At 35.8% G+C, this 15724-nt stretch overlaps 1 protein-coding gene across 1 annotated transcript in view; it reads right to left on the reverse strand.

The window, feature by feature from the left end:
* LOC109551861 (uncharacterized) overlaps positions 1-15724 on the reverse strand; it is a 197047-nt gene that overhangs the window by 150084 nt on the left and 31239 nt on the right. The window lies entirely within an intron of this gene.

Here is a 15724-nt window from a genome sequence, read left to right on the forward strand (position 1 = left end):
AATCCTAATGCAGTGCTCTTTGTACTACACCACCACTTTACATCTCCCAGTGATGCTGAATTGTGCTGAGGGCCAGCAGATCTCAGAGAATAGACAGGAAGCTTATCCTCCTCAGGAGAGCAGGAAGTTAACCTCCTCAAGCAATCCCCTCTACCCCTACTTCTCACATGACCAGAACAGCTTAGAGTACAATGGGAGAACCCTCCCAAACACATACAAATATACCTCTATCTGCTTGCTAATATTTGAAATTAATTTCACTGAGGGAGGCAATGAGTTTGTGGATGGGTTTCCATTAACATGTATGTGATATCATTTCTTTTGGGGGGCACACGGAGGGTGGAATGATTTTATTGAATAGAGCAAGGACTTGGATGGAGAAAACTGATTAAGCCAAGGCCACAGCTCCTTGATTTCACCGGAAAATGACCCAGAAGAACTTCTGAGTCCTCTGTACCCATGTAAGCCTAGAATATGGTGGGAACTAGTTCCATAGAACAGTCTCACAAAATGAACCCTGAGTACCATGCCATAAAGTACCCTCAGGGTATCCAAATATATTTAGACAAACCAAAGGATTTGGGACTTGGCATTTTACAGGAACAATATGAAGACAGAATTACATCTGCAGCAGTATAACTGAAATGAATATAAGACCAGGTTTTTCCAATCTGTCAAAATAAATTTACTTGGAATTGTGAGCAGCATGAACTCTGTAAGTTACAGTCTCTGCCTCTATTTTTAACACATGTTAGGATTCTACCTACTGATTTGGGCTGATTCTATTATACTTAAGTATAATAGTTCATAAGATGCTCAACATCACTGACGATCAGAGAAATGCAAATCAAAACTACAATGAGGTACCAATTCACACCGGTCAGAATGGCCATCATTTAAAAGTCCACAAATAACAAATGCCAGAGAGGGTGTGGCAAAAAGGGAACTCTCCTACACTGTTGGTGGGAATGTAAGTTGGTGCAGCCACTGTGGAAAACAGTATGGAGGTTCCTCAGAAAACTAAAAATAGAATTACCATATGATCCAGCAATCCCACTCCTGTGCATATATCTAGACAAAACTATAATTCAAAAAGGTACATGTACCCCTATGTTCATAGCAGCACTATTCACAATAGCCAAGACATGGAAACAACCTAAATGTCCATCGACCGATGAATGGATAAAGAAGATGTGGCACATATATACAATGGAATATTACTCAGCCATAAAAAGAAACGAAATTGAGCTATTTGTAATGAGGTGGATAGACCTAGAGTCTGTCATACAGAGTGAAGTAAGTCAGAAAGAAAAAGACAAATACCGTATGCTAACACATATATATGGAATTTAAGAAAAAAAAAATGTCATGAAGAACCTAGGGGTAAGGCAGGAATAAAGACGCAGACCTCCTAGAGAACGGACTTGAGGTTATGGGGAGGGGGAAGGGTGAGCTGTGACGGGGCGAGAGAGAGTCATGGACATATACACACTAACAAACGTAGTAAGGTAGATAACTAGAGGGAAGCAGCCGCATGGCACAGGGATATTGGCTCAGTGCTTTGTGACAGCCTGGAGGGGTGGGATAGGGAGGGTGGGAGGGAGGGAGACGCAAGAGGGGAGAGATATGGGAACATATGTATATGTATAACTGATTCACTTTGTTATAAAGCAGAAACTAACACACCATTGTAAAGCAATTATACCCCAATAAAGATGTTAAAAAAAAAAAAAAAGAAGATGTGGTACATATACACAGTAGACTATTACTCGGCCATAAAAAAGAACGAAATAATGCAGTTTGCAGCAATAAGGGTGCAACTAGAGATTATCATACTAAGTGAAGTCAGAAAGAGAAAGATAAATACTATGTGATACCACTTACATGTGAAATCTAAAATATGACACAAATGAACCTATCTATGAAACAGAAACAGAATTACAGACATAGAGAACAGACTGGTAGTTGCCAAGGGGGAGGGGGTTGGGGAAGGGATGGAGTAGGAGGTTGGGGTTAGCAGATGTGAGCTTTTATATATAGAATGGATGAACAACAAGGTCCTATTGTATAGCAGAGAGAACTATATTCAGTATCCTATGATAAACCATAATGGAAAAGAATATTGAAAAAAGAATGTATATGTATGTATAACTGAATCACTTTGCTGTACAGCAGAAATTAACACATTGTAAATCAACTATACTTCAATTTAAAAAATAATAAAGGGAAAAAATACAGATGGTAGTACAAAAATATTAAAAATAACTATACTTTTTAAGTTCAAAAAAAAAAAATAGTTCATGACCCAAGATGCCTCTCTTACTTGCAATATATTTTAGGACTCCCTTGTCATTTCTGTGAAATGGTGTCTTCCTTACTATTACTTTTCAATGGATACTACTTAGAACAGGGTTTTCACAGTCTACATTGTACTGAGATGCAATTCAGTGTAGTGATTAGTGGTTTTGTTTGAACCCAGGCTTCATCATGTACAAGCTGTCTATCTTTCGGCAAGTTATTCCTGTGTGCCTCAGTTTCCTCATCTGTCAAATTTGGAGGTTAATAGTGCTACTTCATAAGTTCGTTTCAAGGATTAAATAATTCAATATATGTAAAGCAATTAGAAAAGTGACTAACACGTGATAAGAGCCCAATTCTCTAACAAGGACCTCAAGGATGAGGGAAAGGGCCTGGGGGAGAGAAAATCCAAGCTGTAAACACTTTTATATCATGCAGTGGGAATGGAGAAGTGGTTAAAATTTGTCTCACTGGTCTATGTTTCAACAGTTCAGAAACAAAGACCATTGCTTCTCAAATTTTAATGTGCTTATGAATCACCTGGAGATATTGTTAAAATGAGGACCCATCTGTTAGGTCCAAGGTGCAGGTTGAGATTCTGTGTTTCTAACAGGCTTCTAGGTGATGCTGATGCTGCTGGTCTGCAGACCTCACTTTGAGGAACCAGAGTCTAGAGAACACCTATTCTAATTGCCACAAAGGCTCTTTATCTAGGACAAGAAAACTCTCCAGGGATCTTCCTTTAACTTAGTTTCTTTTGTCATTTTGGTCATGGGTCAATAACATGTTTGAAAATAAGTATTGATTCTGAGGAAAAAGGCGTAGATATTCTCTCTTGAATTACATAAAATATTTTTAATCCTTAAGCATTTGATGATTTTTCCCCTTAGGATCCAAAATTGGCTTCTCCTTTCTGTTCATTAATTACAAACTAAAGGACTGCGATGTTTTTTGAGGTAGCCAGAATGTCTCCATCTGCTTTCCAAATAGGGATGGGATCTGCAAAACCAAGCATCCTCTTGCCAAACGGTGACCTTCGCCAAGCAACCAGTTCTTTAATTCTATCCTCATGCACATTTCAAAGGAAATGTAAACCACAAGTTTTGTGTTCCACTGACAAATCATTGACATTTCTCATAAAAAGGTTTTTGATTGTTTAGGAGCTTCAAACTACCAGGCAGTGTTTTGCTAAGACCGAAGTTGGGCCTTCACAAACAGCTAAGTTGAACAGCATTCAGATCTGAAAAGTCTAAATCCAGTCAAATGACCCTTGTTGACCTCACAGATTCAGGTTAAATTAATTTTTAATCATTTAGTCAATTTCTTCACTATCTTCTATAGATACTTCCTCATAGAAAGTTAGGATAGTCAGAGACTTGAACCTGTGTGTGTGTGTGTGTGTGTGTGTGTGTGTGTGTGTGTGTGTGTGTGTGTCTTTTAAAACATGTCTACAAGCAAAATCAACAAGCATCATTTCTAATCTTTTCTGAAGCCAGCAAAAAGCCCTCAGGAAGAGTGATCCGTATCCCACCATCAAGTCACCTATGACTAATTCTTACTTCTAATTCCACCGAGATTAAGCCAGAGTCTTACAGGAGGAGTGGGCAAACTTTTTCTGTAAATAGCCATTAGTAAATATTATAGGCTTTGTGAGTTATACAGTATATTAGTTTGCTAGGGCAGCTGTAACAAAGTACCACAAACTAGGTGGCTTAAACAACAGAAAAGTATTGTCTCACAATTCTGGAGGCTAGAAGTTAAGATCATGGTGTCCACAGAGTTGGTTCCTTCAGAGGGCTGCAAGAATCTGTCTCATGTCTTATCCCTGGCTTTTGGTGGTTTGCTGGCAACCTTTGGCATTCCTTGGCTGCATTACCCTTATCTCCGCTGTCATCTTCACATGGTGTTCTTCCTGTGTACATGTTTCTGTCCAACTTTCCCCTTTTTATAAGGATACCAGTCATATTGGATTGGGGCCCATTCTCCTCCAGTGTGACTCCATCCTAATTTAAATTATTACATATGCAATGACCCTATTTCCCCAAATAAGGTCACGTTCTGAAATACTGGGGGTTAGGACTTCAACATATGGGTTTGGTGGGGAGGGGAGAACACATTTCAACCTATAACATATAGTATCTGTCCTAGCTACTCAACTCAGCTCTTGTAATACAAAATCAGTCATAGAAAATCCATTAAAAAATGGGCATGGCTATGTTACAGTGAAGTTTTACTTAGGAAAACAGGTGGCAGGCAGACAAGCACTAGTTAGAGGAGCCTAGTTTTAGAGTATCTCTGATCCTTTCTGAATATGAAAGAAACCAGGAAGAGATGTGGCACTTGGCAAAGAAGAGAAGAAAAAACTTTTCAACTTTTGAGAATATCTACTTTATATTCTAGTCACAATGTTTTACATTAGGCTTTAATATGTTATGTTTTTATTCAGGTATAACCTGAGTTAGTATACATAGTTTCAATTAAGCAAACTGGTATAAATTTTATAATGATGACTCTAGTTATCATCATATACTTTGTCTTTGGACTGTTACTAAGTTCTAGAATGACAGAAAAATAGACCTTTCCATTTAACATTATGCTGCATGCTTTGCTTTTTAGTATGAATTGTCCAAAAACATTATAATTATTTGTGATTTTTAATCCCATTAGAAATGTGTGTATATTTATGCTCATGAATACATTTGATATTCCTTTCCATATAATTAATATTTCTAGAATGCCTACATGCACTATATTTGGTTGTGTACAATGAGTCCTGGACAAGACACAAACATTGTCTCCAGGAATTTACTCTGTCCTGGAAGATATATACAAAGGAAATAGATAATATAGTAATAAATATTCAAACATCATCCAAGATTTACATATATACCTGCCAAGTAGGGGGGATTGCTTTGTCCTGCTTGGGTTCATATATATGCATATATATGTGAACCTTGCATCTTCACTTACGGAACCTTAAATGGAACAAAATTAGAGAGTTCTGTAGAGTGTCATAGATGTAAGAGTGCTTAAAAAAGCTTTCACAGAAACCTTGAAAGTTGACTATGTAGTAAAGAAAAGATATCAATCAGCTACATACTATATATTTTATAACAGTAACAGAGGTCATGCTCCCACTTATATTAAAACATAGACTGGGCTTATTAATGTCCTTTTATATTAAGACACTGGGCCTCTGGAAAACCCTGGCACTCTTCCTCTATATGGTTATAAAGATGGCTAGAGTTAGAGGCCAGCATCTGCTTTAAATTTTAAGGGAACAGATGTGCAAGTAGTGAGTGGTCTTATTGAGGATGAAACAAACCCAGTCACAGGTATCAGAATTGGATGTTGGGGGCTCATTCATCTTCAGCAGAGGTGCCCCACAAAATCACTTACTTGGAGTGCCCCAAGATTGGCCTTGTATTAGGATCTGAAAGAAAATACCCACTGGATTTTACCAATTATAAAATAGGTCAAATTTGGGGTCCAAAAAATTGGACCATATGCCTTTAATCAGGTTTGTTACCTAAAAGGTTTTCAGTTCAGACAGAAATTTTCAGAGAAAGTGTCAGCTATGATGATATATATAAAAAATGCTATATGACCTGTAATGTCAGATATATGTGGCTTTAATAATTTTAACTATTTTAGGCCCAAAGAAAACTTCCAAAATCATAATTAAAATGCAGTTGTTCTCTTTATAATTATAGAAACATCACTGCATTTCCTGACTACTATACCCATGACCTTCAATAATACAAGCCAAATCTGCCTTTACACATACAGTGGATTTCATAACCACACATAATTGACTTACTGCCTGAAATAAGATTTGAGCTCAAGGAATAAAACTAGAATTTATTCTACAAATAAGACAGTAGAACATCCCTAAATTTTTTTTATTCTGGAAATTCTTTTAATCTCTTGGATTCCATGGTCCATAGTTTGGAAGCAACTTCAACTATCCTAAGAATTTTGTACACATTTGTTTGGATATGGGGCAGTTTCTCTCTTTTCCTTCTACTTTTCCTAAAATAAAGGGAACGGACATCCATCTTCCCACAGAACTAGAAAAAGAGAATGGAACTAAATGGCTTTTTCTTCTCAACACTTTGCAAACTTTAAAAAAATGAAGCACTACAGCACGTCAATGTAGAATAATGATAATATTAATAATGATGGTGTCGATGATGATAATGATGAATTAGACAATATAATTCTCTTCTTATTCTAAGTGTGAAAACTGAAGCAAAATGATGAAGTGCCTTTCCCAAGATCAGTGGCTCCACAATTAGAACTTGGGCTTTTCCTCCTTTCACACCTCTTCTTCTGAACAAATATCACTAATGTTCATCCTCACCAGGAGAAAACCATACTGGCCCACTCAATGGCCAATTAGAATAAATTGTAAATTAGGACAAATATGATAGGTAATACAAAAATCAAAAGCTCTCTAAAGAAAAGGAACAAAAAACCTGAATAAATAAGCTTAACGGTCCATTGTTTATGGGGAAAATGATGAAATTATCATCAAAATATTCTATGAATTGAGAATGAAGATACATTTTTATGTGGAAAGATTTTACAAAAAAATAAACTACCTAGAAAAGTAAGACTCTTCTAGGACAGTTTTCATAAAAGGGGCATTAGTCTGTGTCTGGTAAGAGAAAAAAAATGCTTTGTGTGACTCTTGGTAAATTGGTTAATTAAGATTCTTCATACTAACCCATATTTAAGGGAATGTTTGTGACTCTGCTAAGCATCTGGACATTAAAACTGTGTCCACACAGGAGCATGTTCCAATTATCCCCAAACTGGCCCCACAGAGTCTCAATCATTCAGGTGAAAACACCCGTTTTCTTTAAGAGCAATTTTAGGGACACAGTAAATACTATAATGCTTCTTTTACCCTGAAAAAAAAAAAAAAAAAAAAAAACTAGTCTAAATATCAATCTGCAGATGCCAAACCTGTGTTTAAACAAAGTGCCAATCTGCTCCCCCATCAAAACTCTGGGTGAGGTATTGTTTCCACATTCAGGGACATTAGCCCAGCAATGCAGGAAAAAAAATCTTCATTTGGACAGTGCATCTTTCAGACATTCCCTTCTTTTATTGATTTGTTTTCTCCTGTCCCTTTTCTCCTTCTTTTGTTTCCTTATCATAGCTTCAGGTTATTACGTGCAAAGTATTGATGGGAATGGATGGTTTTGGTCGATGGAGAGCTAATGCATCCCTAATCCCACTATTGTTATAGAGTTATGCTTTACTCTGGTCTCTGATGGGGGAAAAGGTGCAAAGCTGTTGATCCTAGTGTTATTTGTCACAAACCCATCCATCAATCAAGCGCAAGCATGTCTGAATGCTGAATGACATGTGGGTCTCAGCTGAAAAAATTCGATAACACTGTATTGTCAGGTCTCTCACTCTTTTTTTGATAAGAAATACATTTGACTGAAATAGATAAGCATGCAACTACTAAAGACTTGAAGAGAGAAAGTGACATATTGGCACCAAAGGTTATATATCTTTGGTATTAATGATACTTATGAGTAAATAAAATGGGAGGGGGCAGCTACAGCTAGAGACATACAACATCCCTAAGGCTTGGTTATGTTTAAGTATTGTCACTCTACTATTATTATTCGGATTTTCAAATATTAATCTGACTGTATTTCACAGTTGGCTACCCTGGTTAAAATGTAAGCAAATGTGCATTTGGTGAAGGTGGTGAGGTGCAGGGAATCAAATATCTCTTGTTTATACTGCTCTAAACAATACAGATAGATCCTTTTTTGTTATGTATAGTAGGTAAACCTATGGAACATTTTTGTGTATATATGAACTCGTAAGTTCACAACTGTCTCCTCTTGTGAGTGAAAGCATTTGGGGGAAAAAAAGCTTTAATTATTTTAAACTGGAAATATATATGCATGTCATTTTAATAGTGACTTAACTTATAATTACAGTCTTAAAGATGGTTTTTGTGTGTCCTTTTCATCCTTAGTTACTAAATTAGGTACTTTAATACATTATGAAAGCCTGTCTTTTCAGTTATATACAATTTTCTATTCAAAGTTATTTCAAGATAATTGCATTTGGAAATAGTTAAAGCATTAAAAACAACACTAGTATAATGTAATTTTAGGGGCAAAATTAATCAACAAATCAGAACATTTTAAAAACCATTTTATTTTCTTGTCATAACATTTTAGAGAAGACAAGTATTTTTTAAATGACCTAAAAAAGCCCATCAAGAAAGGTAACAAAAAGATAGTCCTGAATTAGAGGGCACTAAGATGAATGTTTTGTAGCCATAAGTATCACCACACTATGAAAGTAAGCTATTTTTTCTCTATTCAGTGACTGGGGGCTAAAAAACTGCAAAAAAATCAATGTGAAAGTGCTTTAGATTTGTGGGGTAAATTACATGTGCTTGGCCGCTCCATTGTATTTGCCCTATATTCTATACAAGATACTTTAGATGGAACTGTCACATAATACATATACTTTACATTGATTTTTATAGATTTAACAGAACTTGAATTGAACTCCATAATAAGCAAAAGAAACTGCATCTCCTTCAAATCCCTAATACCTGGATTATTCTTGAAATTCACTAAATAGTAACTCCCAATTTTAAATTCATGGTGAGAGACAAAAAAAAAAAAAATCAAATTTAATTCCTAATGCGCCTCACTTTCTGTTTTGCTTCTCTTATTGACATTTTTATCTCAACTTTACCACCTCTTTAAAACCATGTTAATTCTTAAAGATTTCCCAGGAGGGCCCATGAACCAGCAAACGGGAGCCAATCGAACCTTTGAGAGTTGCTAGAAGTTCCAAACAATGACCTTTCTATGGACTATTCTCTTGGATTTCCAACTTGCTTTAGTTTGGCCTCAGTTTGCAGTGATTTCTAGGCTGCTGTGAATTCTGATCCCATTCAAATAAAGTATCTGAAGCCACCATAAGGTTCAGGGAGTCCATGGTTATCCCAAGGGCAGCCTCTCCTAGCCAGACACTACCTATGAGGCTCCAAACAACCCTAGTTGAGAGAGAAGCAATTCAGTCCCTAGTCAGAAAAATAGTACGAGTTTGTTCCAATCAACTCTGGATATCCAGGTCCTGGGCTCTGGACAGAACTATAACTTAGTCTCTACATACTCTTCGAATAAGGATTTGTTGAATCTAAGGTGACCTTAGTTCCACAGTGGGTCTCCAGAAAGAATATGGACTTTATAATTTTACTCATGATGATAAGAAACAATAGCAACATCAAGAATACAGGGAACCATCTTGAGATTTGGTGGTATTAGGGACTCATTCCATCCAGAAATGCCTTGGGAAGAAGGATGAAATGTGGGATAAAGGGGATTTATGTTCTGGTGGTATTTTGAAACATTTTTGAAATATTTTAGAAAATATTAAATTTTATAAATAAGAAATGAAGTCACATTGATAATGCCATAACCCACAAGTAGCATTTGTTGCTTTTCTATAATATATATGTGATACAATGAAATATTGAGACATTAATCAATTGGTCTCATGGGAATACCTTTAATATGGCTAATTACACATTGATAATCCTATTCCAAATCTCCTCTGATTAAAGAAAGATCATTAAGAGAAGGTCTATTATTTACAAGTGACTTGAAACCAATATTTTCACATAAATCAATGTTAAAGATAGCCAAGATATTAAACAATATCTATTTTCCCATGGGACACAGAATTTTGAACTCTACTCCAATGATGAACGGATCTAGAAACAGCTTTTTTCCAATGACTGTGAGATAAAGTTCTAATGCCTTCTGCTAGCCCTACTTAGCACAACAACTGTGTGTGTGTGTGTGTAAAACCAATTCACTTTGGGAACATTTATTATAGTTAATATTTCAATCAAACCTTTTCTTAAATGGGAACAAAATAATATTAGGAAAAGAGAAAAATATGTATAAAGACAACTCTAAAATTCTACTAAAGAACACAAGAGCAGATTTTTATAAATGAAAAGATATACCATTTTTCTGATTGAGAAGATTCAAAATGATATACAGATTCTTTCCAAGTAAATGTATAAATTTAATATAAACAAAATAAGAACCCTAATACCATTTTTAACCTTAGACAGTAATTCTAAAGTTTACTTGGAAGAATCAATGTGTGATAATAGTCTAAAAGATGTTAAGAAATTTGAGAAAGGTCTTTTTCTACCAGATGGCAAAGTACACCGTAAAGCTTCCATAATTAAATAGTGTGTGTTCTAGAAATCTGTATCCCCTGGGTCTCCAGTTATGATGATGTTCACTCTTACATTGTAGTTTTCTGTAGTCTAAATCACTCTCCAAACCTCAAAGGGGAGAAAATAGGCAAAGCAAAAATATATTTCTTATGTTTCTTAGCTGTGACTTTTTTAAGCTATAAAATTACTAAAAGGAATTATATGAAAATATTTATTTAACCTTGCTAAGGTTAAGTAAAAGCCAGAAACTATAAAGGAAATTTCTGACAGCTTTAACTTTATGACAAAATAACAGCAACAAACTTCTATATAGCAAATAACACTAAGAAAAACTGAAAGAAAAATGGTTGGGGGAGTTCAGATGGCTACAGCATCTCTTAGGGAGAAATCCATTAACATGTACATTTAAAATGTAGATACCCTGTACCCCAGCAATTCCATTTACAAGAGTTTATGCCAAGGAAATAATTGTATACATTGTCAATTATGTGTGTAAAAGGATGTTCAGTGTGGCATTTTGTGTTTATAATTGCACATAAAAGAGGGGACACTAAATGTCCATCAGTAAGTAAATGGTTCAATAGATCATGGTGCTTCCATATAATGGAATACTATACAGCTGTTAAGATGGATAGTATTAAAATTAACCTCTGCTGAGTTCCACTGGCAAAATTCTGAGTTAAACGCAATATCTCATTCAATCCTTTCAACAATGCCTTGATGTAGCTATAATTAGAATTCTCATTTTAAACATGATAGGGCTAAAACTTAGGTTAAGCGGCCCCAAAACATATAACTGTCTCAGTCCAAATCTGGAACTTTTAGAAGATCTGTATGTACTTTCTGTATGACACAGAAAGATGTTAGTGAAATACTAATATGAAAAAGGGAAGTTCAAGAATAATATATAATGTGAATAGAATAATAAGAATATAAATGCGGGACTTCCCTGGTGGCACAGTGGTTGAGAGTCCACCTGCCGATGCAGGGGACACGGGCTCATGCCCCGGTCCCGGAAGATCCCATATGCCGCGGAGCAGCTGGGCCCGTGAGCCATGGCCACTGAGCCTGCACGTCCAGAGCCTGTGCTCCGCAGCGGGAGAGGCCACAACAGTGAGAGGCCCGCGTACCACCAAAAAAACAACAACAACAACAACAAAAAAAAAGAATATAAATGTGAAGCAGTCACATTTATATAAATAAATGTAAAAACCTAATAGAGAGAGAGAAACGTTAAAATGGTGGTCTCTAGACGGATGGGTCTTTTCTACTTTCTTTTTACTTAACTATATTTCCTGATTTTTCAGCAAGGAACACATATTGCACTTTTTAAATTAATTAAACTAAATAATTCTAAGATACAATAGTGTTTTAGAACAGTGAAGATTATTATTCTAGCAAAGGTAATTATTTAAAATGAAGTGTTTTGAGACTCCCTATGGCTTTGCCTAAAGAACACATTCCCATAAATAGATGCTGTGTAAGTTAGAATATGAAACCCGTGTCCCCTGCATTGGCAGGCGGACTATCAACCACTGCGCCACCAGGGAAGTCCTATGTGGAATAATTTAGAGATTCATACAAATGCTAAGTAAATGAGATGCTACTGTAATTATTTTTTTTCTGAATATAAAGTGAATGTAAATTAACTGAAGAAATAAGGTATCAAAGCATATATACAAGAGAAAATAATCATAGTTCTACTCTTCCAGAGACAACCATCATAAACATTCTTTCAGTGTTTCTTCCATAAATTTTTATCAAAGTTGAGAATTTATTTCACATTCAATTTTTACCCTACATTTATTTTGCTTTGTTATATCATAATCATTTTTGTGTCATCAAAAATGTCTTATGCAGCATTTTAAGGTTGCAAAATATTACATTATCTCAATACCTCAAATTTGGGCACAAACTCACATGCCTAAGTAGGAATCCTGTTCGGCCACTTCCCAGCAGTGTGAATTTGGGCAATTTACTAACATCACTGGGCCTCATCTGTAAAATGTGAATAATAGTACTACCTACATCATAGTTTTATTATTAGGATTAAATGAGTTAATCCATGTTAAATACTTAAAAGTATATTATTGCCCCTGAGATATCACCCTTTATCCTGCCCCAACCACTTTCTGGTCCGCTAGTCTGTGAGGATCGCTACTCATATTCTTATTCTTGCTTACATGACCCTGCCTGGATATTTGATTTTTATGCCATAGTAAGTGTTCAATAACTTTTAATTATTACTGTTGCTACTCATTTTTCTAATATAAGCCATTTAGATTGCTTTCAATCTTTTCATTATTATAAATAATTCTGTGATAAATACCTTTGTAATAAATAAGTTTTTAAAGAAATTCTTCACAATCCAAACTCTTCAGCCATTTTTTAAAAATTTGTTTCAGCTGTGTGCTTTAACTATAAAGCAGTGGATGAATAAATGCTATTTATCCAGAACCACTGGCTTTGTGAATATTTTTTAAGGAAGAACAATATCTATTTCTATAGTTTTCTTTCCTCTCTTTTATTGTGATACAACACACATAAAATTTACCATTACTGACACTTAGTACACTGTTGTGCAATTTGCCAATATGTTGTTAGACCACTTATCCCAAAGATCGTCAAATATAATGCACAGAATGGAAGAAAGAAAAAGTAAATGTTATTAGCCTTAAAATGTCTCTCATGAAAAGGGAAAATTAACTTCCTCATTCTCAAATTTTATTAGGAAACCATTGGGTCCAATCACCAAGTTATAACCACCTTAAATCCTTTCTGGAACACATATACATACATACTTATTAAAACTTCAATTGCCTATATCTCTGGAGTCAGGAAGAAGACAGCTGAGGGAGGACTACCTCTTAAGGAGTCCTATTATATTGACAGTGCAGGCATTGTGGAAGATGGTTAACGTAAATTACCCTATTTAGTCCCTATAAAGACTACAAGTTACAACTATTGTCCTCCATATCACAGGTGAGGAAACAAGTTTGGAGATGTGAAGTAATTTGTCTAAATTTATACAGCTAAAAAGTGGCAGAGATGGGACTCAGTCTCAGATCTGCCTGGTTTCCAAGTTCCACACTTTCCATTATACCATGCTGCCTTGTTGATATAAGTGTGTATTACTATCCCAAGAGAAAGCGATTCTCTGAAAATTATAACAGAAATTCCAATAACCATCTAGATAGAAAATTGCAAGTCTACAAACCAGCGAATCCAGTTTTTGCAACTTTTCTTACTGGTTGATTTAGTTCTCCTAACATTTCATCCTCCTCTATTGCTGTCAATTTACCGCCTGGATATCTCAACATCCCTGAAAGGGTTATTCTGAATGGATTAGGCATTAGCACTGTCAGTTCCATGCCAAAACACACAAGGCTTGTTGACCCAACAAGAAACTGCTTGTAGAGCAGCTTTACCTAAACCAAAACCACAGATCTCAAGAGCTTTCTTCTTCTATCAGTTTTTTTTTCATATTTGACAACAAACATACACAGACTATCAAGAAGAAAGGGAAAAAAATGTTTTTTCACTGAGTTACTAGAATTTAGTGATAGAAATGAGCAGTGAAAAGTAGTCTTCAATTCATAATCTCATTCTATCCAAAGCCTTGTATATTTGCTCATGTTCTTGAGTTTTCCATGATGCTTAATTTCTCATTTGCAACCCAAGACTAATTTAAAACTGTTCCTAACATTTTTTTTTTTTTTTTTTTTTTTTTTTTTTGCGGTACGCGGGCCTCTCCCGTTGCAGAGCACAGGCTCCTCCGGACGCGCAGGCTCAGCGGCCATGGCTCACGGGTCCAGCCGCTCCGCGGCATGTGGGATCCTCCCGGACCGGGGCGCGAACCCGCGTCCCCTGCATCGGCAGGCGGACTCCCAACCACTGCGCCACCAGGGAAGCCCCCTAACATTTTTATATAGAAATCCCTTTCTGCTTCACCTGCTCTTACCTTACTCTCCTTGCACCCCTCATTCCCATTCCACCCATACCCTCTGAGGTGGTGTATGACTTTCCTGAGGTATTACCAACCTTCTTCAAAGAAAAAGAGCTAACACATACTGTAAACCTTAGGAAAAAAAAAATCCTTCCTAGATGACCGCAATTTACAACCATACTATTTAGTCTCAACAGAAATTATCAATTTTAAGTTAACTGTCAACTCTTTAGTGGGGCCTGCGTTCTGCTCTGCTGTTTAATGTTCAGTGTTTTAGGGCGGGGGGTCAGCATGTGTCCACAGAGAACAATACTCTTTTTTTCAGAATGACATTCATCTGCCCAGACAAAACTAACTCCGTCAGCAGAAACAAGTCACAAACAATGACTGTGCAGATTTACAATGACATCTCCATTAAAATCTAGAACTTTCCATGGCATTTTAACCAAAAAAACAAACAAACCTGTGAAGAATTAAGTTTCTCTTTCTCTTTCCCTCCTTTCCTCCCTTGCTCCCCCTCCCACCCCTCATAGTGATATCAATATTCTGTGTAACTTGGATGTTCCACAGGTTATTATAGTAAAAAGGCCGTGGGCTGTCATTTCACTCTTTCAGTAGATAAGGTAGAAATATACACAAGAAAAACAAAAGTTTTGGAGAGACATTTTATAGTTTATCAAGGTATCAATACTAGTAACTAATTACTATAACCAAAAAAAAAAAAACAAAGCGTTGGGTATGATTATCATATAGAAAGGACTGCCCCAAATAACATTATGACAGGCTGCTGACTTTCAGATATTTTGACTGTGGGACACTCAATGCTCCTTAAATTGCACCATCAACATGGTTGCTTATTCTACCTAAGGACAGTAGGATTCAATTTTCTATGGTGTGACTACAGAATATAAAAAATCAGCCTATATAATAGTTTGAGTCAGGCAAATTGTTAAGAAAAAAATCACTGAAACCTATCCTTTAGGCAATTTGGAAAATATTTATCAAAATTATAAATGCATATATTTTCACATAACAATTCTACATCTAGGAATTTATTCTAAGGAAAAACCTGTGCATAGAATGACATTTTTTTACAAAGTTACTCATGTCGTCATTGCCTATAACACTAAAATATTGGCAATAACTTAAATGTTCATTAATAAGGAATTGTTTAAATTGTAGTAGATTCATGCAAAAGAACATGAAGCCACAAAAAAGAATGAATAAACTCT

Source organism: Tursiops truncatus, chromosome 4 (assembly GCF_011762595.2).
Source record: "Tursiops truncatus isolate mTurTru1 chromosome 4, mTurTru1.mat.Y, whole genome shotgun sequence".
Classification (NCBI taxonomy): domain Eukaryota; kingdom Metazoa; phylum Chordata; class Mammalia; order Artiodactyla; family Delphinidae; genus Tursiops; species Tursiops truncatus.